We start from the raw sequence: 24,980 nt of genomic DNA on the forward strand, positions 1-24,980 counted from the left end.
TCAACTAGAACCGGTTAATATGTATTCAAGTGGAGTGTCTCCAGAATTCTTGTGAGGTCCTGTCATTTATAAGATCCGTCTTATCGTCTGCCAGCTGGGTCTTTTCATGCCAGATTTGCAGGTGATCACGTGAGTCCTGTAGTAGCGGCACCCTGTAAATGCCGGTTACTAAATTAGGACAGATAAGATCCATTAAGCAGCAGTATTTAATCTGACCGAAAAGGTCTTCAGGTGTAAGAGGATTCAGAGATGAGGGTCACTGCTTAATGACGGTGACTTCCAGAAGTCCACATACTAAGTCACAAAGTGACCACTCTCTCTTTAGTAAATAAACCCAACAGTGGGCACTCAGACCCTCTTATCTCCAACCCTCTCCTCCTGCAAGCACTTACTTACTAACTTAGAAACGTATCTACTTACCCTTTGCTGCCTTTAAACCTGAAGATAACTTTCCGGTGACCCTTTATGTTGTAGATATCAAGTCTTGGCTACATCTTCGTGCCATCTACCAGATGCCTTTTATATTCACAGAAGTATTAAAGCTTTGTTACGAACTCTCATGCTATTTTCCACACACACACTCGGAGTCGTGGCCTCAATTATATCCTGATAATAATAGAAGCGTATTATTAGCATGTACTGTAACAAGAAAGGATCTGACACTGGCAATTAATACCATCTGTGCCTCCTTAAAACCGTTTCATGATATGACACCTACAATGAAGAACGGGCTTTTACACTAAGATATTAGCATTCTCCAACCTCCCGCTATCTCATACTAGGTGTTCGTTTTGGCCAAGCTATCCCGATGCCTTCCCCTTGCTGAGAACTGGCGTTGTTCATGTTGAAGTGCCGAGCGCCAGCTTCGGCTGAGATGCCCGTGATGCCAGTTTACTCTTCATATGCTGTTTTTTTGCGCTGGTAACAAATCCAGCTTTATCAGTTGCATCAACATGATTGAAAGATGCCAGGAGCTACAGTTTTCTAACAACCGTGCACAGTTGGTGCTCTCTAAAATTTCCTCTGTTGGAGCTTCCCTTCAGCTGCTTCTTGTCAATGCCAGTTTATAATTCAGCTGTTCTCGCTTCCAGTTTAGGGACGGCATCAATTGCAACTAAGGAGCATCAAGAACAGCTTCACAGCGGTGCAATATTTGGACTGCCCCAGGTAATTTTCCAATAAAGCAGCAATCCGTGTAGCGGTGCCCCTTCTGCCTGGATTCTTACGGGGGGTGTCAGATACGGATCCAGATGCCTACTTTCCTTTGCGTATTTGGCATCATTGTATACCAAGCCTTTACTCGTGAAATACTGCGGGTTTCCCAGCCACAACAAGCATTAACTACTAAGCTGTAAGCTCTGCTTTATACAGAAGCCCCCCAGCAGTTTGGGGGCTCACTCAGTTACTCAGTCTGTCGATCGGAACCTTATGTGATGATTAAAGAACATGCCCTCGTTAAAACCAGCACTGTTCCTGAGTGTTAATGATGTGGTGCGGATGTCTTTAATCTTGAAGAGACCGATTAATAAAGAGGATAGTAAATATATAGTATCGTCTACTATATATTGCATCATTGTAGTGATGGCATTTATGGCCAAGAAAAAAACAAAGTTGCATTGGCAGGATTCTCCTCATTGAATCAGGACAGTTGGCATGCATGTATACCGGACATTACAAAGTTAATGATTCAGCATTCAATTCGATATGTAATTTATCTTAACATAAAAACCCAATATTCCCCCTTATCGCCCTAATTCCACAAATATTACAAACATACAGTATGAATCAACTTCCACAAACAAGGACTCCCATGACACTCAGCCTGCTCGGAGGCGTCCATAACAGTGCGTGGCATACTTAAGGTTACTTATGCTTGGTCTTAATGACTCTGCGCGGTCACATATCGCCATTATTCTGTTTGTCGGGATGTATTCATGTGTCACATCTGGTGCGACATCCCACGCTGCGCAGATACTCTGAGAAACACGTCCTAGAATACCAAAAAATCGCTCTCTCTAAACGGGACGAGCTTAAATGTTTAAATAAGATTTACATAAGGGTTTTATGTGGCTTCTCTCCCATAGAGATCTTCACGCCTTTGCTTTGTATGATGCAAATGATAAAAGCTTTGCTTTGCAAATGCAGTCGACAGCCGACATCTTAACAACGAGGGACGTGGTTTATGTGCCACAGGAGACAGCTTGAATTAACAAAGCATCACAGTCCTGCAAAAAAGTGGAATTATTATTTAATTACTTGTTTACCATTGGGGGGAATCGGTTAAATATTTATAGCATCATTAGGGTGATGTTTATATATTTAATTAGGTGAGGAGACTCTGTGTGTTTTTTTTTTCTGTTTTGTTTATATTTTTGATGCCCGGAATTGTTTCGACGTACATTGCGGTTTATGAACCATTCTTCACTCTTTCTGGGGTTTATTGCTAACTTGTGGAGCGGAAACCATATATGACAATCTTGTGTTAGTGTATTCAGGGATGAAACTGCTAAATATATGCAGATTATGGAGATGTGCGAGGCCTTTATTTGTCCCCAATACTCAGATACAATGTTACTCCTCTTTCATGCATAGCACCACAACGCGTCCGCCTCTTTGCACAGATAGCCTTCTTACCATAGCCTTCTTACCATATATGGACATATTCTACTGCCTCCCTCCCCACTGCAGAGCCAATTGGCTGATGCCAGAGGAGGCCCCTGCAGGCGACCAATAGAATCGCTCGCACAGCCCTTTAACTCCTGACGGCGAGCCTACGGATTCCCGCTCCCGTTAACCCCTGCGATACTGCGTAGATAAGGTAGGCTAGACGGGGAAGGGACCAGGGAGATTAGTAAATGAAGACCAATGAACACCGAGATTCTTCGTGTTGTGTGTCTCCGTCTTCTTATACGTTTTGCCGTCGCCATGTTCGTTTCTTCGGTATTCGGAATACGAATGCACAAGTCTATTTAAAAGTAACATTCTTGTGGGTTTTATTACTGAGGAGATCACATTATTAATTCTGAGCTCCAGGATAGGGAGAGAGACTGGCCTTCCGGGGCAAGGATAGTTGGGAGCAATGTTTGTTGACTTCTCAGAAGGTGCTATGGAACACGTAAATAATAAATATTTGGCTGGATCGACAGCTAAGAGGTTTGTTTATGTTATTTTTATTTGGACATATGTTCCTCTCCACTTCTCACTCTCCAGCCACCTGCTCTCCATAACTAATATTTACGTTCCGTCAGGTAATTGAAGTATCCGAAGCAGAACTAAGAGCGGAGAAAGCTAATTGCTGAGCAAGCCATCATTTATAGGCTCAGTACCTTAAAAATAGACTTTTTCTACTTTTTATGGAAAACTACTAAAAGGCTGTTTTATGGACATTAGATACCAAACACAAAGAGCGTTCCCTCTGAACCTCTCGTTGGCAGAGTCCTGTGCCTGGTTTAAATGGTTAATAAGTAGCTTATCCCTATTTAATGTTAGGAGTACATTTTTTAGTAACATAATTTTTGCTTTTTTATAACAAGTGCGGCATCAGATCTGGTCCATGAGATTTTCTGTTAGGAGACCAACTGAAAATCACTTCATTTTAGCCAGAAAATGTGTTGATATTTATTATTTTTATACAGTATGTCGTTCTTGAGACATTATTTCAGCAAATAATTAAAGTTGGTGTTGTAGACTTCAAGCTAAGGGACTTGGCTGGAATTATATTTCTGTAGACCCTGTAACATTAGCTATGATATCCTCACCTGCTTCAGTAATTTGTTTTTTACCCAGCTGATCGGCTCTCGCACCTCGGTGATAGAGCCGTGAAAGACTGCCGTTTTTTTGGCAGCTGAGGTTTTTCAGTTGTTTTTTATTTAGTTTTTTTATTATTTTTTATTTTTTTTAGCTGGAAGCACCTGAGGCTATTAAAAAAAATCTCTTTACAGACAGGAAAGTCATCTGTCTGGTAATAACAGAAATTAAAATAGATGGTTTAAGGCTGTCACGGAATCCACTTCATATTTGTTTCAGAAAATATGAAAACAAAAAAAAAACTACATTGAAATAAAAAACAAATAAAATTTCCAAACTTTCAGCAGTCTATAACAAGTTGTCCTATACACAATTGTAAGCTCTTTGGAACAGACTGCCGGAATTACGGGTTGCTATTTGCTAAAACATGCTATTTTTGTGCTCTTCTTTGATTTGGTTGTAAAATGAGAGACTGTGGAAGACGCCAAGGCTGCCCTAGCACTTTAAGGCCAGTGGCCGCCAACGAAGTAAGTGCAGCTGACAAATGGATATGAGAAGCCGTATGCTTCGTCCTTAGGCTCATGTGGCTGAAGCAGCAGATCGGTTATGTATGGAGTGACGTTGGCTAGAGGCCCACCGGGAAAAGGCCTGACTGGGCCCTTGAGGGCAGCTGGCACTAGACATCTGCCCCTTTTTGCCCTAGCAAAGTACGTCCTGTCACTCCTAACACATCCGATATTCAGAACCTGGAAGCGTCTGGGATGTAAGCTGAACCCTGACACAGAATAAGCTTATCCGTACTACAAAGATGTTCCTCTTCGCTTTTCTGTATAGTTTGACAGATATTAGGATCTTTGACAAATGCAAATTTCATCAGAAGCAGCAACTGTTTTGCTATCACAATGTGTATAGCCCAGGCATGCAAACTGTCATGATCCGTGCATGTTTCATTTACACATCAGACGATAACTTCTCCGTGAAGACGCATAATATTGCACTGGTAGTCATCAGATAAAATTATTTATTTAAATGTTGAAGCAATGTGCCTAAAATTCAGCTGACAGGGCAGCCCTTTACAGAGCAAATCAAATCTCTTATGACAGGGCTTACGCAGTTAATAAAAACACACACACATATATATATATATATATATACAAAGGGTTAATTGTGGTCCAATTGCTCAGTGAGCGAAAAGGATATGAAACGGTATCGCAGAAAAATGACCCATATACCAAACCCGCAAAGATTAGTATGTTTTCGCAATAACGTATATTAGTAGGAATGTATGAACAAAACATTAGTTTTATAAAAACAACAATTAAATCCTCGCATTAATGTACCTCAGATCGCACATATTATTTTTTGTTATTTTCATCACTATTTTCATTATACGTAGAATGTCATTTTATACCCATTTTAAGGCACTGTCTCAGGACTACACTGTGCCGGAATGAGTCTAACTGCCTTCTTTGCCAACCGCGTCCCTTCTGGTCCGGTAACAGCTTCGTTGACCAGGCCTTCCAGATTGCTTCGGCATGATGGTGGGCTCTGTTGCGACATGTGGACAGCCTCAGGAGAGGATGTCCATGTGGTGTGTGGAGTCATACTGTACCACCTTCTGTGGCCATGCACTTGCGAACGTCCGTAAGAAAGTAAGTGTACTTGAAGGGCAGTTAGGAAACGTGGTGACCCTGGCTATATGTGGGGTGGACACAAGGTCTAGCTCTGGAACCTATACTGTAATAATTTCCATAATAACATAATTCCATCATGTGATTTCCTTGGGGGTCTACCTCATTCTACCTTGTTCTGGTTGACCATCTAACCTATCCTAGTTAAGCTTACCTTCTCTTGGTTTTGAGTCCATTTTATTATTCTTGACAATATACTTAGTCCTGGCTTAAGGTTTATTCTTGTTCAGAGTCTACATCTACTTCATCCTGTTTGCGAATTCTCATTTCTAGATTTAGATAAGCATACTAATTTATTTCTAGTTTAGAGATGACTTGATCTTGGTTGAGAGGCTACCACATTCTTGAAAAAAACTTTTTATTCTCACAATGTAGTCTGAATAAAAACCGTACACCCTTAAATAACAATAATATTGTTTTATATAATTCTAATAATAAAGAAAAGTTACCCTTCAAAATGCATATGTTTAAAATACCTCATAGCTTCTCATTATTTATCTTTTCTTTTGTGTTTTGTGTTCAAGTTCACTTTTATCTTCATTTGTATTTTTTAAAAATTTAGACATTCAGGAAATTACCATTAATAATTAATATCAGTGGGTATTTCTTTTTCTACATTGGACTTTCATGGGATTAAAAGTGCCTACGGATACATGAATACAAACTAATGCAATATCATCAAATGCATTAATAATTCACTCGCTCTCCAAGATTTAATATATGAATAGGTGCAAAACTTCACAAAGCATCCACATATAAAGCACAACATCTAGAAATGCTGCTTCAGTTTTTTATAGATAAGACCCCAGTTAAATATATCACATAAACAACATTTTAAACTCTTAACTTAATGCTCATTAATAATCATGCAATCTTCTCGTATTGGACCCACTTCCATTACCAAAGGGAATTGTCCTTCCAGAAGAGATGGACTTGAGTTTGGACTCATGGCTAAAACTTAGTTGAACTTGGTTGAGTAGCTGAAGCTCCCTGTTGGCTTCTGCTGAATAGTGGCGCTTAACATAGACTCAACGGTACCTAAAAATGTAAGGAATTACACCATTCGCAACTACAAAATCCAAAAACATTACAGCCAAGTACCCAGCAAGGGTTTCCTGCCCTGATAAGTTTATTCATTTAGTTTTCACAATGATTTTAAAGGAGGCACCATGTTCTACATGTGCCAAGAAAACTACTCTTTTCCACCCTGCTCCTTGGTCATTGTACCTTGGTCAACGATCACTTATTACATATAACTTGTTTCACAAGAGGCAAAAATTTAAAAACACCTTCTATAAATACAAGTTAGACATTTACATTAGATTATTAACTATGATCCAACCAATAAAGCCCTGTGGGGTATGTAAGGGGGTCACTACCCTAGCTCCCCCAACTGCCCCCACAGATCCTTCCTCAAGCCACGGGTCGTCTGTTCTGAACCCCGTGGCAATATGAGGGAAGACACCATGTCCCTTGACCCATGCGTTTTAAGGACGTCCCGACACGTCCAGAATCACACCTCTAACCGCACCCCATAAAACAAAAGTGGTAGATATGTGTGTGTAAAATAATTAACAAACGCAAAAATCCTTTAAGATATAGAATGGGAATTGGGAAACCAACTGCAAGGTCTTCGTGCTAAAAATAAATAAAAAAAAATATAAAAAAATGTATCCTGTACCCCATAATAATGTTGTTATATCATCCGTAATAAATTTTCTTTTAAACGGTATACAGTTTTGGGATCTGTTGTGTTCAGACATGTATTATATCTGTGCTGTGACTGCGTGCTTTGATTATACCAACTTTTGTCTTATTATTATAATAGCCTTTCTCGCATATTCATGTTGAGACGTGTTAAGTATTGTCCCGCTAATTGCATGCACCTGCTTGGGTTTTTGGGATAGCGCTCTTATTTGTCCTCTCTGACATCATTTCATTACAGCACAATAATAGCCTTTTTTGAACGTAACATATTCTTGCACTCGGCAATGAATAAATTTTTTCATATAATGAATTTCAATGTATTCATAGCTTCAAAGAACCAGCTATCTAGAGTAAAGCGCTACGCGGGTCGGTCCGCAGAATATATACTCGGTTACAATGTGTACAAAGTGGATCCTCATATCCAGTGACAAAAATCTATATTTATATTCATGGTTCACGCCACTTCTATTTTAATGATAATCATTCTCAGTTAGCGAACATGATTTTTTTCCCTACCTTGCAATTAGACATTCATTGTTTCTAATGGAGTGTTATATTATCATAAACAAAATACTGGTGCATTACCTGTATTCATTTTTAACAGTGGAAAGCTTGCTGAGAGTATTATTTTAATTATTATAATTATTATTTTTTGTTATAATTATTGTGCTACAAATAATAGTTTATAGGCGTGTTTGTTATAATATGTTATATTTATTATTATTATTATTATTAAAACTGCTGTAATCCAACAAAAAAAAGTAAATAATTCTTAATTGTGTAAAATATAAGGTATTAACCTTGTTAAACTATGTGACTCCCAGCATGGACACAAATTACTATTTGTGTGATAATTACAAAAATAATTATCAGAAAAAGCTGCGTTTTGGTGGCAGTCCCAGCACAACCTCCAAAATATTTTTCCTGTTTTAATAAAACCTTACAGGCTAAATTTATATCCCAGACGATGCAAGACGTAAAATGGCGAGCCAGCTATGAAGTTAAAAAATAATTTAAAAAAAGGCTTTATTGGCCACAATGATGATAGCAAGCTGAAAAAATGCATGTTGCTTTAAAAAACAAAACAAAACTGGGTAGAATGTTTTGCCGGGATCAGATCAGACCCATTCCACCCATCTAGACTGTCTGTTTTACCTGAAACCTTAATCAGTCGTTGGTCTCATCTTAGATTCAGAAGCCATACGCCTGTCCCATGCATTTTTAAATCCCGTTTCTTTTGACCCACTGGTCTCCTCTATAGTGTCACACTGCCCATATTCCAATAGAAGATTTGTCATCATCGACTCTAGAAGATAATATTTAACCTCAATAATTAATAAATATACATATCAGATTGATAGGCCTGAGGAAATAGAAGTGACTTCATTATCTTCCCTTTAATCACACCACTCTTGTAGTGATGTTCAACGAGCTACAGCACCTTTAGTATCCTAAGTAAAATTGTTTCCGAGGGTCAATATTATATGGATTTATGGTGGGATTTATCACATCAAGCAAAATCTCACTCTGTGTGTTTTCTTTGTTAGTTCTCACGGTGAGGTTACAGATCAGGACAATGAACAAAACGTATTGACACGTTAACGTCACCTCTGAACCCGGGCCACACATAAGACAGATGACCGACCATGCTGAGATGCTGGGCTCGTTTTAGAGCTAACAAAGGACCCTTTCTCAGACAATGCGAAGGGGCTCTAGATAGAATGATGGAAGTAGATTAAAAAGCTATTTTTTTTATAATCTTGCATTATAAATTCTGTAGATTACTGGTTATTTTTATATGTTTTGGTATCAATTCCAGTTTTTAAGATGTTTCAGGCCATGCATGATAAAAACTAAAGATAAGTTTACCAACAGCACTTCTGCTTGTAAATATACGTTACAAATCCGGTGTCCTTTCGACATTAAATGAACCATCTCTTGAACGTATAAAATTTACTCCCGAGTAACCTTTAATTTTGCTGATGCTTTCAACTAGAGCAGAATCCTGACTCAGGATTACGTGTGTTTTAGGAACATATGGACAAGGGGTGTGCTGAGCAGCGTTAGAGGTGAGGCTGATATAGCCACGTTTCGGACTCTTTTATTTATGATACATTTAACCAGTTAATGTCACTCCGGCTGCCTCCAGCCAAACCATTACCCACAGCTCCACCTCATTTACGGTATGGTCAGTTAGAATGTGTCGGAAATAAGAAAACCAATTGGCAAAAGTTTGTGGCTCGGAAATAATGCGACTTTTGTAAATTCCAAACAATATTCTGGAATATTAGACCAACAAAGGAGAATATTAGATCATTGCTACTGGTCTTCTTTCCTGCACTAAGAGGCATACATCGTGATCTCTTAAACCTACATTTTAATAGATAATAATTAACATTAACGTGCATTTCAGTTTATGTATCCAATGAATTATTGATTCCTTTCTATTTTTCCATGCCCTTAGCGGGATAAGGGTATACTTATTTGTGGTTGGATATTTATATTTTATTTATATTCTTCTATAGCCATTTTAATTATTGTATATTAAACGTTATGTTTTAGAGATCACAATTTCTGCCTATGATTAATTCTAGTTAAGTTAGTTAACCCCTCGTGTGTCTCTTTGGACTTGTTGCTGTTATTAATCTTCCCTATACTCCTGACATTCTAAAATATCTTTTATCTCCCATCCGGCCAGTTTATTTCACATTTGGTTTGTAACCCCAAAACAGATTACTTTAACCTTATTAAAACAAAAACAAAAAAAAACACTGGATTACACAATTCTAGCCATAAATATTCTAAAATGGACCTGACAAACGTAGGGCGCAAGACCCAAGTAAAATTATCTGCTTCAAAACTCAATAACGGCCATTATTGCACACATGCGGTTGGGTGATCACCACCTGATAAGCTGCCTTCTGTCTTCATTCATGCATTTAATTGGCCCACGTGGCAGTCCTGATTGTCGGCAGGTATAGTATTAGGTTCGAATGTCCAGCAGATGGGAGGTAGCGGTCAGAATGCTGAAGTATTATTTTTGGAATGGAAAAATATATCCGATACTGACTCAGCACTTCTGCTACAACTGCGGCATCTACCCATTAGCTGGATTAATAGAAAGACTCCGTAGCTCAAGCATTCCTAGTATATTTAACATCAATTCAATTAAAAGCTGTCTAACACTTTAAGTGCCTAAGGAATAAGCATTTCAAAGGGTTTTAAATACTTTGCTATGCATCTCAATTTTCTTATATTACTGCAAAAATTCTGCATACAAATCTGTCTTTATCTTGTGTTAGTTGTTTTTTTTAAACAGCATTTTTTTCGACCTGTATGCAGCGTTTGGTACATGTCTCCGCATGCACTTTATTTCCTCATTCTTATACCTTCCAAGTGTCCCACTTTCCGTGGGGCAGTCCCAGTTTCCGGGAACTACCCTTCTGCTCCCATTAGTGGGGGTCATGGGCCAGTTGTGGATCTACCCAGAATGGACTAGAAAGCTTTAAAATCTCCATTAACAAATTTAGTGTAGGAATCTTATGTGTTGGGTTAAGAAGGCCGCCATTCACGATAGTGATAGTTGTATCCAGTACACTGTCAATATCTTCTGTGTCCCCAGCAACGTTCTGCAAGACATTCATTTACCTTTTGATGAAGGTGAAATATTTAGCTAATTTCTAATTGTATGGTTTTGCTTCTCCAGCCCAAACACCCACCCACCGCAAAACCAGTCATCTTTGATCTGCCCAACCAACCTATTTCCGCTATGGGCCACCACAGCCTGTATAGACTTCTTTAAAGAGCCACGGATCGCTGGGATATTACATCATATCCCAGCTGGTATCGATATACACTCTCTATAGTGGACAAAGACACACAGAAAGCATATACAACAAAGTATAATAAACTGCTGGGGGGAAAAATCACAAATAAGAAACCATTTTATTTGAGTTTTCAGGTTTCTCTTGTTGCTATAGGGAGAAAGGAGACTTTCTTAAGTAGATAAAGATACTTCCATTGTTTGCTATGGAATCTCATGATGTTGTCAACAGCAGAGGATTCTGGGCAATGTTTTGCATGTGGCTGCTGACTACGTATCATTTATTCAATCCATTTCAAACATTTAAGGGAGGATTTGTAAATAGCGGCAAGACAGGACATAAAAAAACTACAATAAAAGCTCAAAATTTACAGTTTGGAACCTAATTTCAGTAGCCTTTAAATGGTCCTTGGAGACCAAAATTGGGTGCGATATATAAAAATGACACATTTTACCAGAATATTATACTTTCCTTAAATTTTTAGAGAGAACTGCTTCTTAATCCTTGCTAAATCCTAAACCAACAAGACATAAATATAACAAAACATTGGGGAGAAAAAAAATATATATATATTTTTTTTTATTTAATCCTCCAGCATAAGCTGTTTATTCACATTGGGACTTGATAGAGCTTTGACATTGATCCTCCAATCCTTTGAGGAAATCACTAGAGAACAAATTAATAGCAATGCCTGTTATGTTTCTTTTTCACAAGCACACATTCAAAACAAAATAAGTGGAAAACCTGCAAAACTTCAAACAAAACAGCCAGGCAAATTGGGTCCTTCAAAAAAAAAAAGGAAAAAAAAAGAATAAAAATTGCACAGCAAACTAATTAAAGCAGAGTTCGCATTAGAATCTTTGGCTGGAAGGAACATTAGAAGTATTGACTGTATCTTTAATGTTACGGCCGACATTGTTTAAGTAAAAAAAATGATTTTATTTACCAAATTAGTTTAGCTCTTCTTTTTTTTCCCATCCTTTCTTTCAAACAGAAATAATTGGACTAAAGAAACCAGAACCAGATATAAGTAAAATAATTGATTTAAAAAGAGAAATTATTGAATTTTTTCTGTTGTAGGTTAAATATATTTTATACAAATTTCTGATTTGCATCATGTGGTGCATACTTATAAATAAAAATAAAATTAATAGAAAATTGAAGAAAATATTCAGTACAGCGGCCCCAGCCTTTTGTGTGTGTATTGTTGCCAGCTTTTTTTTTAAAGGAAGGGAAATTAATCTAACTGGCCCAGACATAAAGGTTTCTTCTCGTTTTATGGATGGAAATGACTTAGTCCAATTATCAGAAAACTAATAGGAATGTTTCTAATGCCACTAAGGCAAAAATAGGCATAGATTTCCTTTAAATCAGACTAAGCATTTTTTTTGGGCCAGACACGAAGAAAAAGTTTGGCTTTTGCCCAATATTAACGTCATAAGTGCAAAGCCAAACTCGGACATGTTTGTCCATGCTGTCTACTTGGCTACAGGTTCTTCTTCATTTCAACCCACCTGGAAAGCCACTTTTTATTATTTTTTAGCTATTTTTATTTCTCATTCTATTATCTTATAAAAAGATAAAGCACTTGGGAGCACCAGTGAATGTTTTTCATATAAGATGCAAATCTGTGCTAATTGTATTGATACCATCAAGAATTAGGAAATCCAAAAATATGAAACTTTAGTAATTTTTGATTATCAGCAAAACATTTACGCACAACATAATAAGTAGTTAGCTTTTCTCTTTAATGATCAATGTTGAAATAAAAAGTGATATAGTGTCGTATATGGGAGCTGCCATTTTTAAACTGAATCATTCATACAGAGCGCAGGAAGTACCTTACGACTTCCTGTACCTTATGACTTCCTGTACCTTACGACTTCCTGTTTTGGTTCATAGGATTCTAATGCGATTTTCTTTTGTTTGATGGAGACAGATGTGATGTCAGAACTGCAAAACATAAATATTGCCTGAAAATAGAAGCTTTATTTCAAAGAAAAGTGGAGGCTAATGCTTAATATTCTTATAATATAAAGACTTTCCATGCTATCTAAAAATATATCGGAACATCCATCAACTGAACTAGAGACTTTTAAGCAATAAACTTTTCTTACTTTATGAACATCCCCCTCTAGTGTTATCCTGGGTGGGCCAATTAATAATCTTATTAGCATTAGCGTTTTTGAGTGTTGTAAAATAACGTGCCTAAGATGCCTCCTTAATTAGTGCAGGACAATCTGCTTTTGATGTCGTTTCCAGTAAGCACAAATTTAAATCTGTTCATACTGATTGCCAACGGGGCACATTTCATAACATGTATAATTTTAAGTATTACGAAAGCACCAATGAAAAAGCTTGTTGGATTTCCATACCATTCAACATTTTAAAGCCGAAAATAACTACAATATTTTAAGAATATTGTGATTTTTCAGCTGGGCCGCCATTGTCCTACATTTGTAAGTCTTAAGGCAGGTAGTTAATGCGGAAGCAGAAAGGGTACCGCGTTGCTATCTTTCTTTTATATTATTTGTAGTTATATCCAGAATCTAGCCATTTCATATTTATATATAAATCTGGGCTCTAAAGAATATTACTTATTTATGGGTTCTTTACAGTTTTAATGGCTTCCTGATTCAATCCCCATTTTTGGTCCCCGGTGGTCCTTAGGAACCATTGCCCTGAGACACTGAAATCCTATGATTCTGAGAGCACAAAAGCCTTCCGTGCATATATTAAAGCTCCGTTCTTTGTGACTGTACCTTTAACAGTTGAAATGCCACATGAACCTTTAGAGCTAATTCCACAGAGCCTTCATAGTTGTCATGGAAACCTAAAACCTAAACTAAAGCTCAGGGCATGTACACAGTACATGAAAGTCATATAGTTGGCTACCGTACCGTGCCAATTAGATAATTGTTTTCCTACAAAAGAAGAGAGACTTTTCGGAAAATTGTGCCATTCTAGGTATTTGGTGATAAATACATTTTAATGTGAAATTATATGCTAAGGACATTATCTTAATGCAGCATTTGTAGATATATATATATTACAGGAGAAGAAGATGAATCTACACATTCCATCTACACATTAACATGCATCATATGTGTAACATGTCGCCAAAAATGTTAGAGACCCATGCAATTAATAGTAAATAATCAAACTATTTCTTTGATTAATATGAAAGGACACCAGACCTATTGCCCTCACATTGTGTGTGAGGAAAGCGGTAACTTGGGGCCGGTTCTGCTAGGGACATAATCATACCTAGGAACTCTCTGGGTTTGACCCGGAGATTGCCGGGTGAAGCACTGCTTCTCCGGGTCAAGACCCGAATCCTCCATCCATCCTTGACACGCACCGCTCCCTGCCCATTTTCCCTCTAAATGGGGGTATTTTCGTGGGAACGCCCCAGACATCAGCGGGACTGCACACTGACATCACCAGGACATCCCACTGACCTCACGTAACCGCCCACTGACATCAGCGGGATCTCCCACCGATGTCATGGAACCGGCCACCGACGTCAGTGGGCTGACGGCAGTAGGCAGTCCTGGCCGCGTCCCGCAAGGGAAGGCTCCGGGTAGCCGGAGCCCAGAAGCTCCCAGGTATGGACATAACCATGTAAATGAAGCAAACCAGAGCTTTGAGGTATTAGAAAGAAGCACTGAATGACCACAAAGCTTCCACATCGAAAATCAAGAGATAACATGATATTGCCTAAAGTGCGGGGTGTGTTAACACATGCCGAGTGCGGCCAGCCACATTTGGCCGAGGGCCACTCACTGCAGAGTATGAAGCGTTCTCAGCCAGTGGTCCACCAGGCGTTTGCTCAGTCCAGGCCTGGCGGGGAAATAGCTCGTAAGAAAGAAAAAAAACACCTAATTTTCTTTTATCAAACCTATTTTTAAAACTGAAACACATAGGATTTATCCCTGAGTACTTATTAATTTTCTAATTCTCAGTAAACTCAATCAGAGCTTATGTTGCTTGCAGTCGCCCTTTAAATCCCAGCCACATTGGGCTTCATCGGTTTAATGCAGCGTACCTGGAATCTCCCAGCAAGCGAAGGGTTAACCATGGCCTATCGAATACGTGTCTCAGGGATTACTAATATTGCAAATCCGTTTTCACGGGACATAAACATATTTAGATGTTTAACATATTTATACCTCCGTTGCGTTTCTGCTTTCATTTACTTTAAGTGCGTCGCATCCCGCGCATCCTCTGTGGGTTGTTAGCTTGGCAGAAATATTGTAAATTACGCAGCCCGAGCTAAGATTATTATCACAGGAAAGGTTGTAAAATTGATACAACAAATTAAGAAAAATATATGCTGCCAGCCCTATTACAGATAATGGAGGTACCAAAGCAATGTTCTCTGCCAAGTCGCAGTGAAACATACCCGCCGATGAGCAGGACACCAAAAAAATAAATAAATAAAAAGCCCGTTCTTTCTACCGCTGCCAGAAAAGCATTAGAAATTCTATTGAGCCGAATTCCATTTAGGAAGAGAATATATAAACATCAAAAATGCAGCGTGCTTTCATTTAATGAAAAAATAGCTCTATACTCCAACACGGGGTAATGGTAAAAACTTGTCTAACGCGCTAGGTAGACTCGGTATCGATCTTGTAAAAGGAAACTCGGGGTTTCTTATTACCTATGCACTCAAAAGGGAAGAAAGAAAGTTAATGTGCAGTACGATAGAAAGAAGATCATTATTCGGTTTATTATAATTTTATATATTTCCTTTATTGAAATCATTGAATGATAAAATTAATCTGCCCCCTTCTGGTCTGCCCTTTTTCTTTCTGCTTTAGAGACTCAAACCTTAATCAGATGTTCTCGTCTTAGATTCAGGAGCCATATGCCTAATATATATAATTTAACATGTTTAAATCCCCCCTGCTGTGTAAACCTCTACCACATCTACAGGTAGGCTGTTTCACTTATCTACCACCCTTTTAGTACAGTGAAACTTCCTTAAAACTATACTGTGGATGGTCACTATTAACTATAAATATACAATTTAATTTTTAGGTAGATCTTAGCCTGCCTTTTCTTCTTATTTCTGACAATTTTTGTGCTGTTTCCTGGGAACACAAACAATTACTGCACTTATACCTTATGTCAAATCGACAGATAGTGTGAGAATGAATATATATATATATATATATATATATATATACTGTATATACACACATACACATACACATACCTTATATCAATTTTTTGACTGGGAGTTCATCCTTTTTACTTGGAAATTAGATTTTTGAAGAAAAAAAAATTCTAATGCAAATAGGGGATTTTACTTTCCAACCCAGGAATATAATACGTGAACGTAAAGTGTCTTTGTCTATAAAACCATAATAAACATACCTTAAAGGGGCTCCCCGGCCATCATATGCATTTTAATGTGCAGAGTGGTCCCTTTAAATGTGTTATGGTTTTGGTGTCCCCATTACAAATGCACCGGGGACGTCCGTGGGATATTAAGAATGTTTTCCAACATTAATTAAATTTATAGCATCATATATTGGCACATACTATAGGATTAATGGTTTATAAATCATCATTCACCCCCAATCACAAAAATATAATTATAAAAATTTGTAATTTTGGTAATCTTGTTGATTATGCATGTTTTAACCTAATGTACATCCAAAAGATCACTTGGGCACCGGGGTCAACATTTCTTTAGACTGCATTTCATAAAATATAATTATGAGGACTTGTTTGAGCAGCTGTCTCATTACCCATCTTAGAGTTGGCCAATTCCATCATGAGCACCAAATATTTTCCATCTTACCGTCTATATTCTGAAGCCTGGAGGGCTGAAATCAAATGGTGTGAATTATGGCAACTGGCAAGTAAGTTTTGCCTTGGCAAGAATAAAAAAAAATGGTTTCAGCATTGTGACAGCTATCAGTGCCCTATAATGAGACAGCCTATAATTATTTTAGAAGCTCCATCAGTTCAGGACACTATAGGCCAAAAAAGCAGTATTCTAAAAATACGCTTCTCACTCTTCTCGTAGCGTAAATTGGGAATCCAAGTGCACGTAGTCAATGAAATATAGATAATCAGTAATAAATTATAAAAAGGGGGATAAAAAGTTTTCCATTTAAAATAGTTTTGAAAAGTCCTACTGCATAAAAAAAATCGTTGAATATGTCTTTTTTTCCCCTTGTCAGAAAGATATATTAAAACAAAAAAAAGTGGAAAAAATAGTATTAATAGTATACAAGAGTATACATAAAACTAAATGATACATATATAATATACAAAAATATTGTGGATCTCACTTAAAAAAATCATTGCGTTTCATAAATGGTAATAGATAAGATAGACAAGATTAAGCTATTAAAATAATTGTAAAAAAAAATAGGAAAATATGGAAAATTCATTATTATTATTACTGATTTGTTTAAAAAAAATAATGAAACTAAAGATGTGAACACAAACAGCGGGCAGATGCGAAACCAGACTGAGAGAGTCAGGTGGAAGCAGTATATATTTGTAATTATTATGTAAAATAATTGTAAAATTTTATCTATAGCTGGGCACTGAGTACAGGGAAAAAAAAGGATGGATAAATGAGTTGGAAGTCTGCTCTGGAAGGATTCTACCTGGAATAAAACGAGACATAATAATGAGAGATTAAATATATGACAGAAATACACAAAGGACCTAAACTAAGCACAGGTTGGAATTATATTTGATAGAAAAAATCCTAGAGCTAGAGAACTAGGTCTGAAAATATAAGGTCAGAGACTAAGACGAGAATAACTCAACCAAGAACACACAAGAACGTAATACCCTGCGCCACAATGCATCCCCTCTCATGAGTGTGTCAGGTTTTGACTCAGTTCTAACTCAACAAAAACACATGGATGGTTTCCTTTGTATAAGTGAACCAATAGCCCCATGTGTGGTGGATGTGGTGGATGTGGTGGATGTGGTGGATGTGGTGGATGTGGTGGATGTGGTGGATGTGGTGGATGTGGTGGATGTGGTGGATGTGGTCACTTTTGCTTACCTTATCAATAAGGTGCAGGTGAGCAAGGAGGTCTCTATTGTACTTAGGGTGACCCTACTTGCTCAGTTGTGCCTAGAGGGATGCCAATTACATCCTAACTGACAAGCCAAAAACACCAAAATGTAATGTTCTATTGTGAAGAGGAAATTTGCCTTGGGTTAAGGTTCTGTGTTGCCCTTGGGGGTAGGATCATCTGGATATGATAATGGTGATTTTTCTCTGTAATGGCATAAGTGAGCCACGATGTCTTCCTAGACTGCATGGTAAGCTGGTTTGTTGCTGATCCTTTTCAGTTCAGTTCCCACTCAGTTGATGTAGAAAATAATTCTTTGCTCTGAGGATGGTTGTTTGAGTAGAATAGCATTCCAGCAACAGAGGTGAATACAGTGAGGACATTTAAACATATATGGGATAGGCATAAGGATGTCTTAAATATAAGACAAGACCAAGGACCAAATGAGGTGTACAGTGTAACAGCTGGTATACAAATGGCAGGTTAGGTTGGCCAAGTGGTTCTTATCGGCCATCAAATTCTATGATTCTTTGTTCCCTTGAGGTCTGTGAAAATTCATATCCGGAATCTTTTTTCCTTTCTTTCTGTAGGGGCTGAACTCAGAGCATTCTCCATCCCAACAGCAAAGAAGGAAAACCCAACAGGATCAAATGTTACTGATCTTCCTGGGAAGGATGCAGGTACGAAACGGTTCCTCCTCAAACACACCCACGAGCGTTAGCTCAACTCAAGCATTACGACGCTGGTTGATTTAATGCCATCATTTACAAACTATAAGAATACAAAAACTGTTTTCCTATATAAAATAAGCCGGGGGTTTTTTTTTATAGCTTTTGCAGACCAACTGATTTTTATTCCATAATTGCTATCTATGTGAGGGTTGCTGTTCAGTTAGATATTGGTATTTATCTGCAGTATATCGTCTCAACTGGGTAACTCACATCCTGAAACATAACATATTTTATTGCTAAAACCATATTTTTCTGTAATGCTAGAGAAAGGTAACATAAACCTTGCTGAACACAGTAGGGGTTGAATGTCCTGCCTATTAGAAGTAACACTTAGAAGAATACAGGAAAAATCGAAGAGTAGCTATGAGACGCAAACGCACAATCAGGGAGAAGCCCGAGTCACTTAACAGGAGATTTTATGAGATCACCACCTGCTGGGTCAAAAACGTGAATCCTGGATGAGATATAGAAGGTTTCAGGTGCGGACGCGGCATATTTCATTATTATTAGGCAGGATACGCTGACAGTAAAAGATAATTTAAAGTGGTCTGATTTGGTCTTCGCTTGTTATATGAATAATGCAGCGTTTTGACGCCTCAACTGTAAGGAACAAGTCATTTCGAAAACTAACTACGGAATGCGCGGAAGCATCAAAATCTCAAGAGAGTTTTGTAATTCTGTTGAACCCAAATATTTTTTATGCGAAATGTGCATTTTTTAAGGATAGATGATATATTTTTTTTAAAGTAGGATTAAGTTAAAACAAATAAAAGTTGGGGCCGTAGCCAAACTGGGAAAAATGACGTTGTGTGGTGGTCCCAGCAAGGAAACAGATCATTTGTAACCCAACACAGCGTGAGAATTTATTTAACAAAGGTGCGTTCTGCGATTTAGGATAATAGATGTCAAAACGGAAGTGAAAGAAAATGGAAGCAAACATTTGGAGCGGTTTAAGAACACGGTGGAACATTTTTGCCGATTGCTCCAAACTCAAAACTTTGCACAGTAATTGCTCTGGCTTTGCCTTGACAAATATAACCTTTAGATGCGATAGAATCTGAGAATAATCATTAAAATTGAATCAACTTTCTTATCTGTCTTAGTTTTCCAACCCTAACTTTACTGGAGTTTACTTGTAGACGTACAGCTTGGGGTTCTCCCTGTTTAACAGAGACACGGAACATAACGTGTGGGTTACATGCTGTGATGTAAGGTTTATTAGTTGGGCAATGTTCCAGTTATGCAGTAGAGGGACTGGAGCCCAAGCCTAGGGCGACTAGATGGTACCTGTCAATACATTCAAAAGTAAGGTCTGGCTAAAACATGTTAAACATCAAATAACATCTTACTGGTACAATAGTCATCATAATGTTCCAATTCTGAAAGTGCCTATATAGGTTATAACCATACCTCGGAACTCTCCAGGTTTTGCCCAGAGACTTTGGGTGAAGTGCCGCTTCTCTGGGTCTCCAGGTTTTTACGGGGAACTCCGCGTCGCAGGAGAACCATTGTGGCATGCCCTATTCCCCACCTACTTCCCCATCAACAAAAGCGTGTGTCCCGCGACATTAGCGAGACCTCCTATCCGTATCCCTCCAGGTTGTCAGACCCAAAAAGTTCCCAGGGATGGTTATAACTGATTGAACTTTCTTTGGCTGCATCTATTTTCTGATCATCATTTTAAACATGGTATATTGACTTCATTTGATATGAGGAAAGATAGGAGGCACAACCAAGTAATGGACCCTGTAGAAGGAAAAATGATACCCCATTTCCAAAATGTCCAGGTGATTGGTAGCTGCTAAAACCCAACCAGTAGACCAAATGAAATATCAGGAATATAAAAGAATGTCAGGCTAGTAAGCATGTGTTCTTGGGTTCTGGAAGCTGATATGTTCTTACGTGGCATCGCTTGACCTTCTCTCTTCTTTCTGTACCAAGAAGAACAGTTCAGGGTACCCTCAGCCGCCAATTTAAGACTCAACCAAAAAGATTTGCAGAAATTGGTCTACTGGCCTCTCAATACAGAGGGAAATGGTATATGTGAGTAACTAAGCTTTTTTTTGGTTCTATTCAAATATGCCCTAGGGTGTGCAGCTAGTTCCATTATCACTTCTAGAACAGGAGAGACAGAGGCGGAGAACGTTCATGCATTATTACAGTTCTTTCACTGAGAAATACTGCGAAGATTTGGATCACAAATTTCAATTAGAATGTCTTTCTTAACCTTTGTAAACGGTTTACTGTAAAACATCTGTGGCAGATTGAAATCCCTTTTTAATGATCGTACAAGCTATAAAACTTACAATTTGGAGGTTTTTAAACAAGAACTGTAGAGAGCACAAACACTATCCATAAAAAAAAAAAAAAAGAAAGAAAAAAAAAATCAAAATTCTATTTGCATCCTTTAGTGCCGCAGATATATAAATTAATAGCTGCCATTTCTTATATGCTCACATAATAGTTTTACTCTGTAAAGATTAATTTACTGTAAAATAAGTTCATACGTACGAGGGTATATGATTAAAGAATCACTGCCAGATCAACTGAAGGTTTTTTTTTTTTGTCGTGTGTTAAAAATACTGTTCCTAGGATGGCATTTTTATGTTTACACATAAAAAAATCGACACACAGAATCATAAATGAATATTATAATTACATTTCATCTGGACCTGCTGTATAGGTCACTTGCTTGATAAGAGAGAAACATTTACATTTTAGAGATCATATTCTGTATACAGGTCCGACCCAAGACACCAAGACTGAAATGCTGCCCCCCCCAAAAAAAGAAAAAAATCACCAAAACCATTCCCAAACCCTACCAGCCAAACCACGCCCATACCCATTATTTCACCGCACGTATATAACACACACACACGCACCCTTACCTTTGTTTGCTCAAAAAGGGGACAGTCCACCGGCCAGTAACAGCTCTTCTGCCATCTTGCAGTTCTTACATGCTGCCTACATCTGAGTGCAAGGAAATGACGTCATATCTTGGCACCAATAGAGAGGGCTTTCCTGGGGTCAGTTCCATGAATTTACTCCTGACCAAGGGACTCATCGATAGAGCGAGACAATGGCCCATCTTCATTCACGCCCACCCCCCCACTAAGTCCCACCTGGGTGCAATGAACCCATCTGGACCCATCTATCTATCTATCTATCTATCTATCTATCTATCTATCTATCTAGCCATCTATCGATCGATCTATGTATCTATCTATCTATCTATCTACTTATCTATCTATCTATCCATTATCTATCCATCTATCTATCTATCTATCTATCTATCTATCTATCTATCTATCTATCTATCTATCTACTTATCTATCTATCTATCCATCTATCCATCCATCCATCTATCTAGCCATCTATCTATCTATCTATCTATCTATCCATCTATCCATCTATCTATCTATCTATCTACACAAAAGTCCACAATGTCTGCACTCAGCTTAACATTTATCAGAAATTTCAATACGCCCGGGTGCTATACATGTATTAAAAGATACACAGCCCATAGAGAATGTAGGGAGCGCTCACGGGTCTGTGACCCAAAACGTTGGGGTTTCTTGAACATAAATGCACCGCCCTAACAGTACTGTGCATCAAATAAGTCTGGTAATCGTCAACGACCACTTTTTATCTAAAAATAAATAAAATATTACAATAATTAGCAAGGAAGATTGCAAACGTGTCATTAGCTTTCACTCTACAGGCTGTAAAAAAAATGTAAGCCAGAGGGGTAAACGTAATCCCGGGAGGCAGTATGCCGGCAAACCACATTCACTCAATCATACGTTGCATGCAACTCGCCAGTGCAATTATACCAACCGTAGTGGGCTGAACAAGATAAGTAACATTTTGTTGAAAAATAATATTTATTTAAATTCGGGCAGAGCGTACGCAGCAGTTGTTAAATATTATGGGTACATTTTAACATCCCTTGGCAGCTACAGTAATTTAGATCCTGGGATTATTTTTTTAAAAAAAAGAGAGAAACGGTCTATTTTGCGTCTAATTCTTGGTCTGAATCCAAAGAGAAGGCAGCAAGAATTTTGCTTGTCAATAACCCATGGATTTTTTTAATAGCGGAACACCAATAAACAAGGTTTCTTTAAATTAAAAGTTCTGTCCGGTAAATGTTTTTTCAAGCGGAATACAAAATCCAATTTTCTCTTTAACTCTTGCTTGAATAAGACAAATAGTAAGTGGCCAGATTGCCAATCTAGAACGTTGTGTTCGTGGCAGAGGAAAGAAGGAAGGTCCTCACGTGCATCTGAGAAAGCTGGCGTAGGTCAGGTTTTGGGGAGCGCCGACCAACTATATTCACCATGAAACGTAGGGGTGCTGTCCCGGGCTGTGAGATCCTGGTGGTGTCCTGCATTGCAGACCTAGGTTTGTGTTGTGTACCTCTTCAGATACCCCCCCCCCCCCGTGGCGCATGACCGCTACAGAAAAAATAGCCCCCCTCACCCCAGATCTGCCAAAGCTCATGATTCAGTCACTGTAGGTCTGAGCCAGACACCGATGCTTCTCTTCCTTAAGATCAATCCTTTTCAATGGTCTTTCAGCTGTAATTAATGTTCGCTGTATAATTAGATTGATTTTTTATGTACTCTGCAAGAGGAAGAGAATTTATGGACTGAATGCAGAGGGACAGATGCTGAAGACGCAAAGCCCTCGGAGAGCCAGCCTTCGTGGACGAGGGGGTAATTTGATGGCCGGGGAGGGGAAGATAGCTTTTCGTTGCGTTTCTCGGTTGCATTCGGGCTTTTTCTGCAAGCCGGTTTCCTGGACTCCATCGAAAGGAAGAGGAGACAGATTATTCCCTAGCACCACGACCAGTTATATAGTCATGCAGCAGGACGCGTGTCCGGCCAAACACGTCTCCTGTCGTGTGATATATTTACCACCAGCCGGTGATTTAAATGGCAGCTCTTTCCTGCCACTGATTAGCTGTTTAAAGCAGCCAATCAGTGCACAAATCATCAAACATGGGAGGAAGGGAGCTGCAGCTTCTCCCTAAGGTTTATTTAAAAAAAAAAAAAAAAAATCATAGATAATGCATATTATAGTTACCATAAAGACATTTAATATGTATTATTTTTTGGTGAGGCTGTCAGAAACATGAGACCATCCCTCTAACACGATCACAAAAGCGGCTTCAAATTTAACCCTTTGATAATCTTCCAAATCTGTGTTTCCATAACTTATGAAAATCAATCAAGAATAACTTGGGGGCTTGTATTGTATATTCATATGTACAAACAGTCCCTCTACTGAATCCAAGAAGTCCTGTTCTGGGTGGCCATTACTCTGGGAGGGAAGAAGTTTATCCTTACAAAACTTTTAATGCAGAAAAATAACTAAATATTATTTTATATAATGTCCCTGTATAAATATGTGTCCCCGATAACACTAACACATGAACTGTATCAATATGCGGGTTTTAACAAGCCCACGATCATTGTGATGCATGAAACAGATATGTGTAATTCTATTGATGGCCAACCCCGGCTCGCAGATATAAAGTAATTGCTGATAATATATTTAGAATGTGACATTTCACGTGCAGAAGAAAATGGGAATTTTCTTTTCCTTTAATGTTGTTTGCCGTGTATAATTTCTTTTCTGTACAAACTCAGTCCCTGTTGAAACTAATGCTTCATTAAGCTAACGTCACCGCGCAGGAATATAGCCCGAGTATAATAATAGATTTCAACCTTTTGCCTGTTTTACGCAAATCTCCCTGACTTAAAGCCCCGTAGAGCTAATTAATAGGGGACTTGCCATCCCAGGTCGCCGGAGAAAGGTCTGATATCACAGAAAGTACAGGAGATTTTTTATTTGTATTTAATTTTATTTCATTTCATACCAGTGGGCAACCTGAGCAATCACATTTCCCAGTACACTCGGACCTAGAGAAACAAAATAATGGACCGCATTGGGAGAATGAATCATGGGTATTATCTTGAAAAACAGCCAAAGAATGTACACGCTCTACGACAGACTACTGCTTGATGTATTTCTATAGAGAAAGAGATTAGAAACTACCGTCATGCCCTGAGTTCTCTTTCCTGATTGGCTGCAAATCCTGCCTATTTCTAGATCTTTTTAATATGTCTAATAACAGGTGCAGGACTCAGTATTTCAGAAGAAATTAAACATTAGTTCAATTTAAACTCATACTTGGGTCAGCGAACACAACATGCCATTGGA

The 24,980-nt window shown here is 38.2% G+C and overlaps 1 protein-coding gene across 2 annotated transcripts in view; it reads left to right on the plus strand.

Moving 5' to 3' along the window:
* Positions 1 to 24,980, plus strand: part of ELFN1 (extracellular leucine rich repeat and fibronectin type III domain containing 1) — a 186,769-nt gene that overhangs the window by 122,253 nt on the left and 39,536 nt on the right. For both annotated transcript variants that reach the window (XM_053472086.1, XM_053472087.1), the window contains one exon: positions 18,615 to 18,704. The gene's annotated coding sequence lies outside the window, so the exon portion shown is untranslated. The remainder of the gene's footprint in view (positions 1 to 18,614; positions 18,705 to 24,980) is intronic.

This window comes from Spea bombifrons, chromosome 7 (genome assembly GCF_027358695.1).
Source record: "Spea bombifrons isolate aSpeBom1 chromosome 7, aSpeBom1.2.pri, whole genome shotgun sequence".
Taxonomy (NCBI): Eukaryota; Metazoa; Chordata; class Amphibia; order Anura; family Pelobatidae; genus Spea; species Spea bombifrons.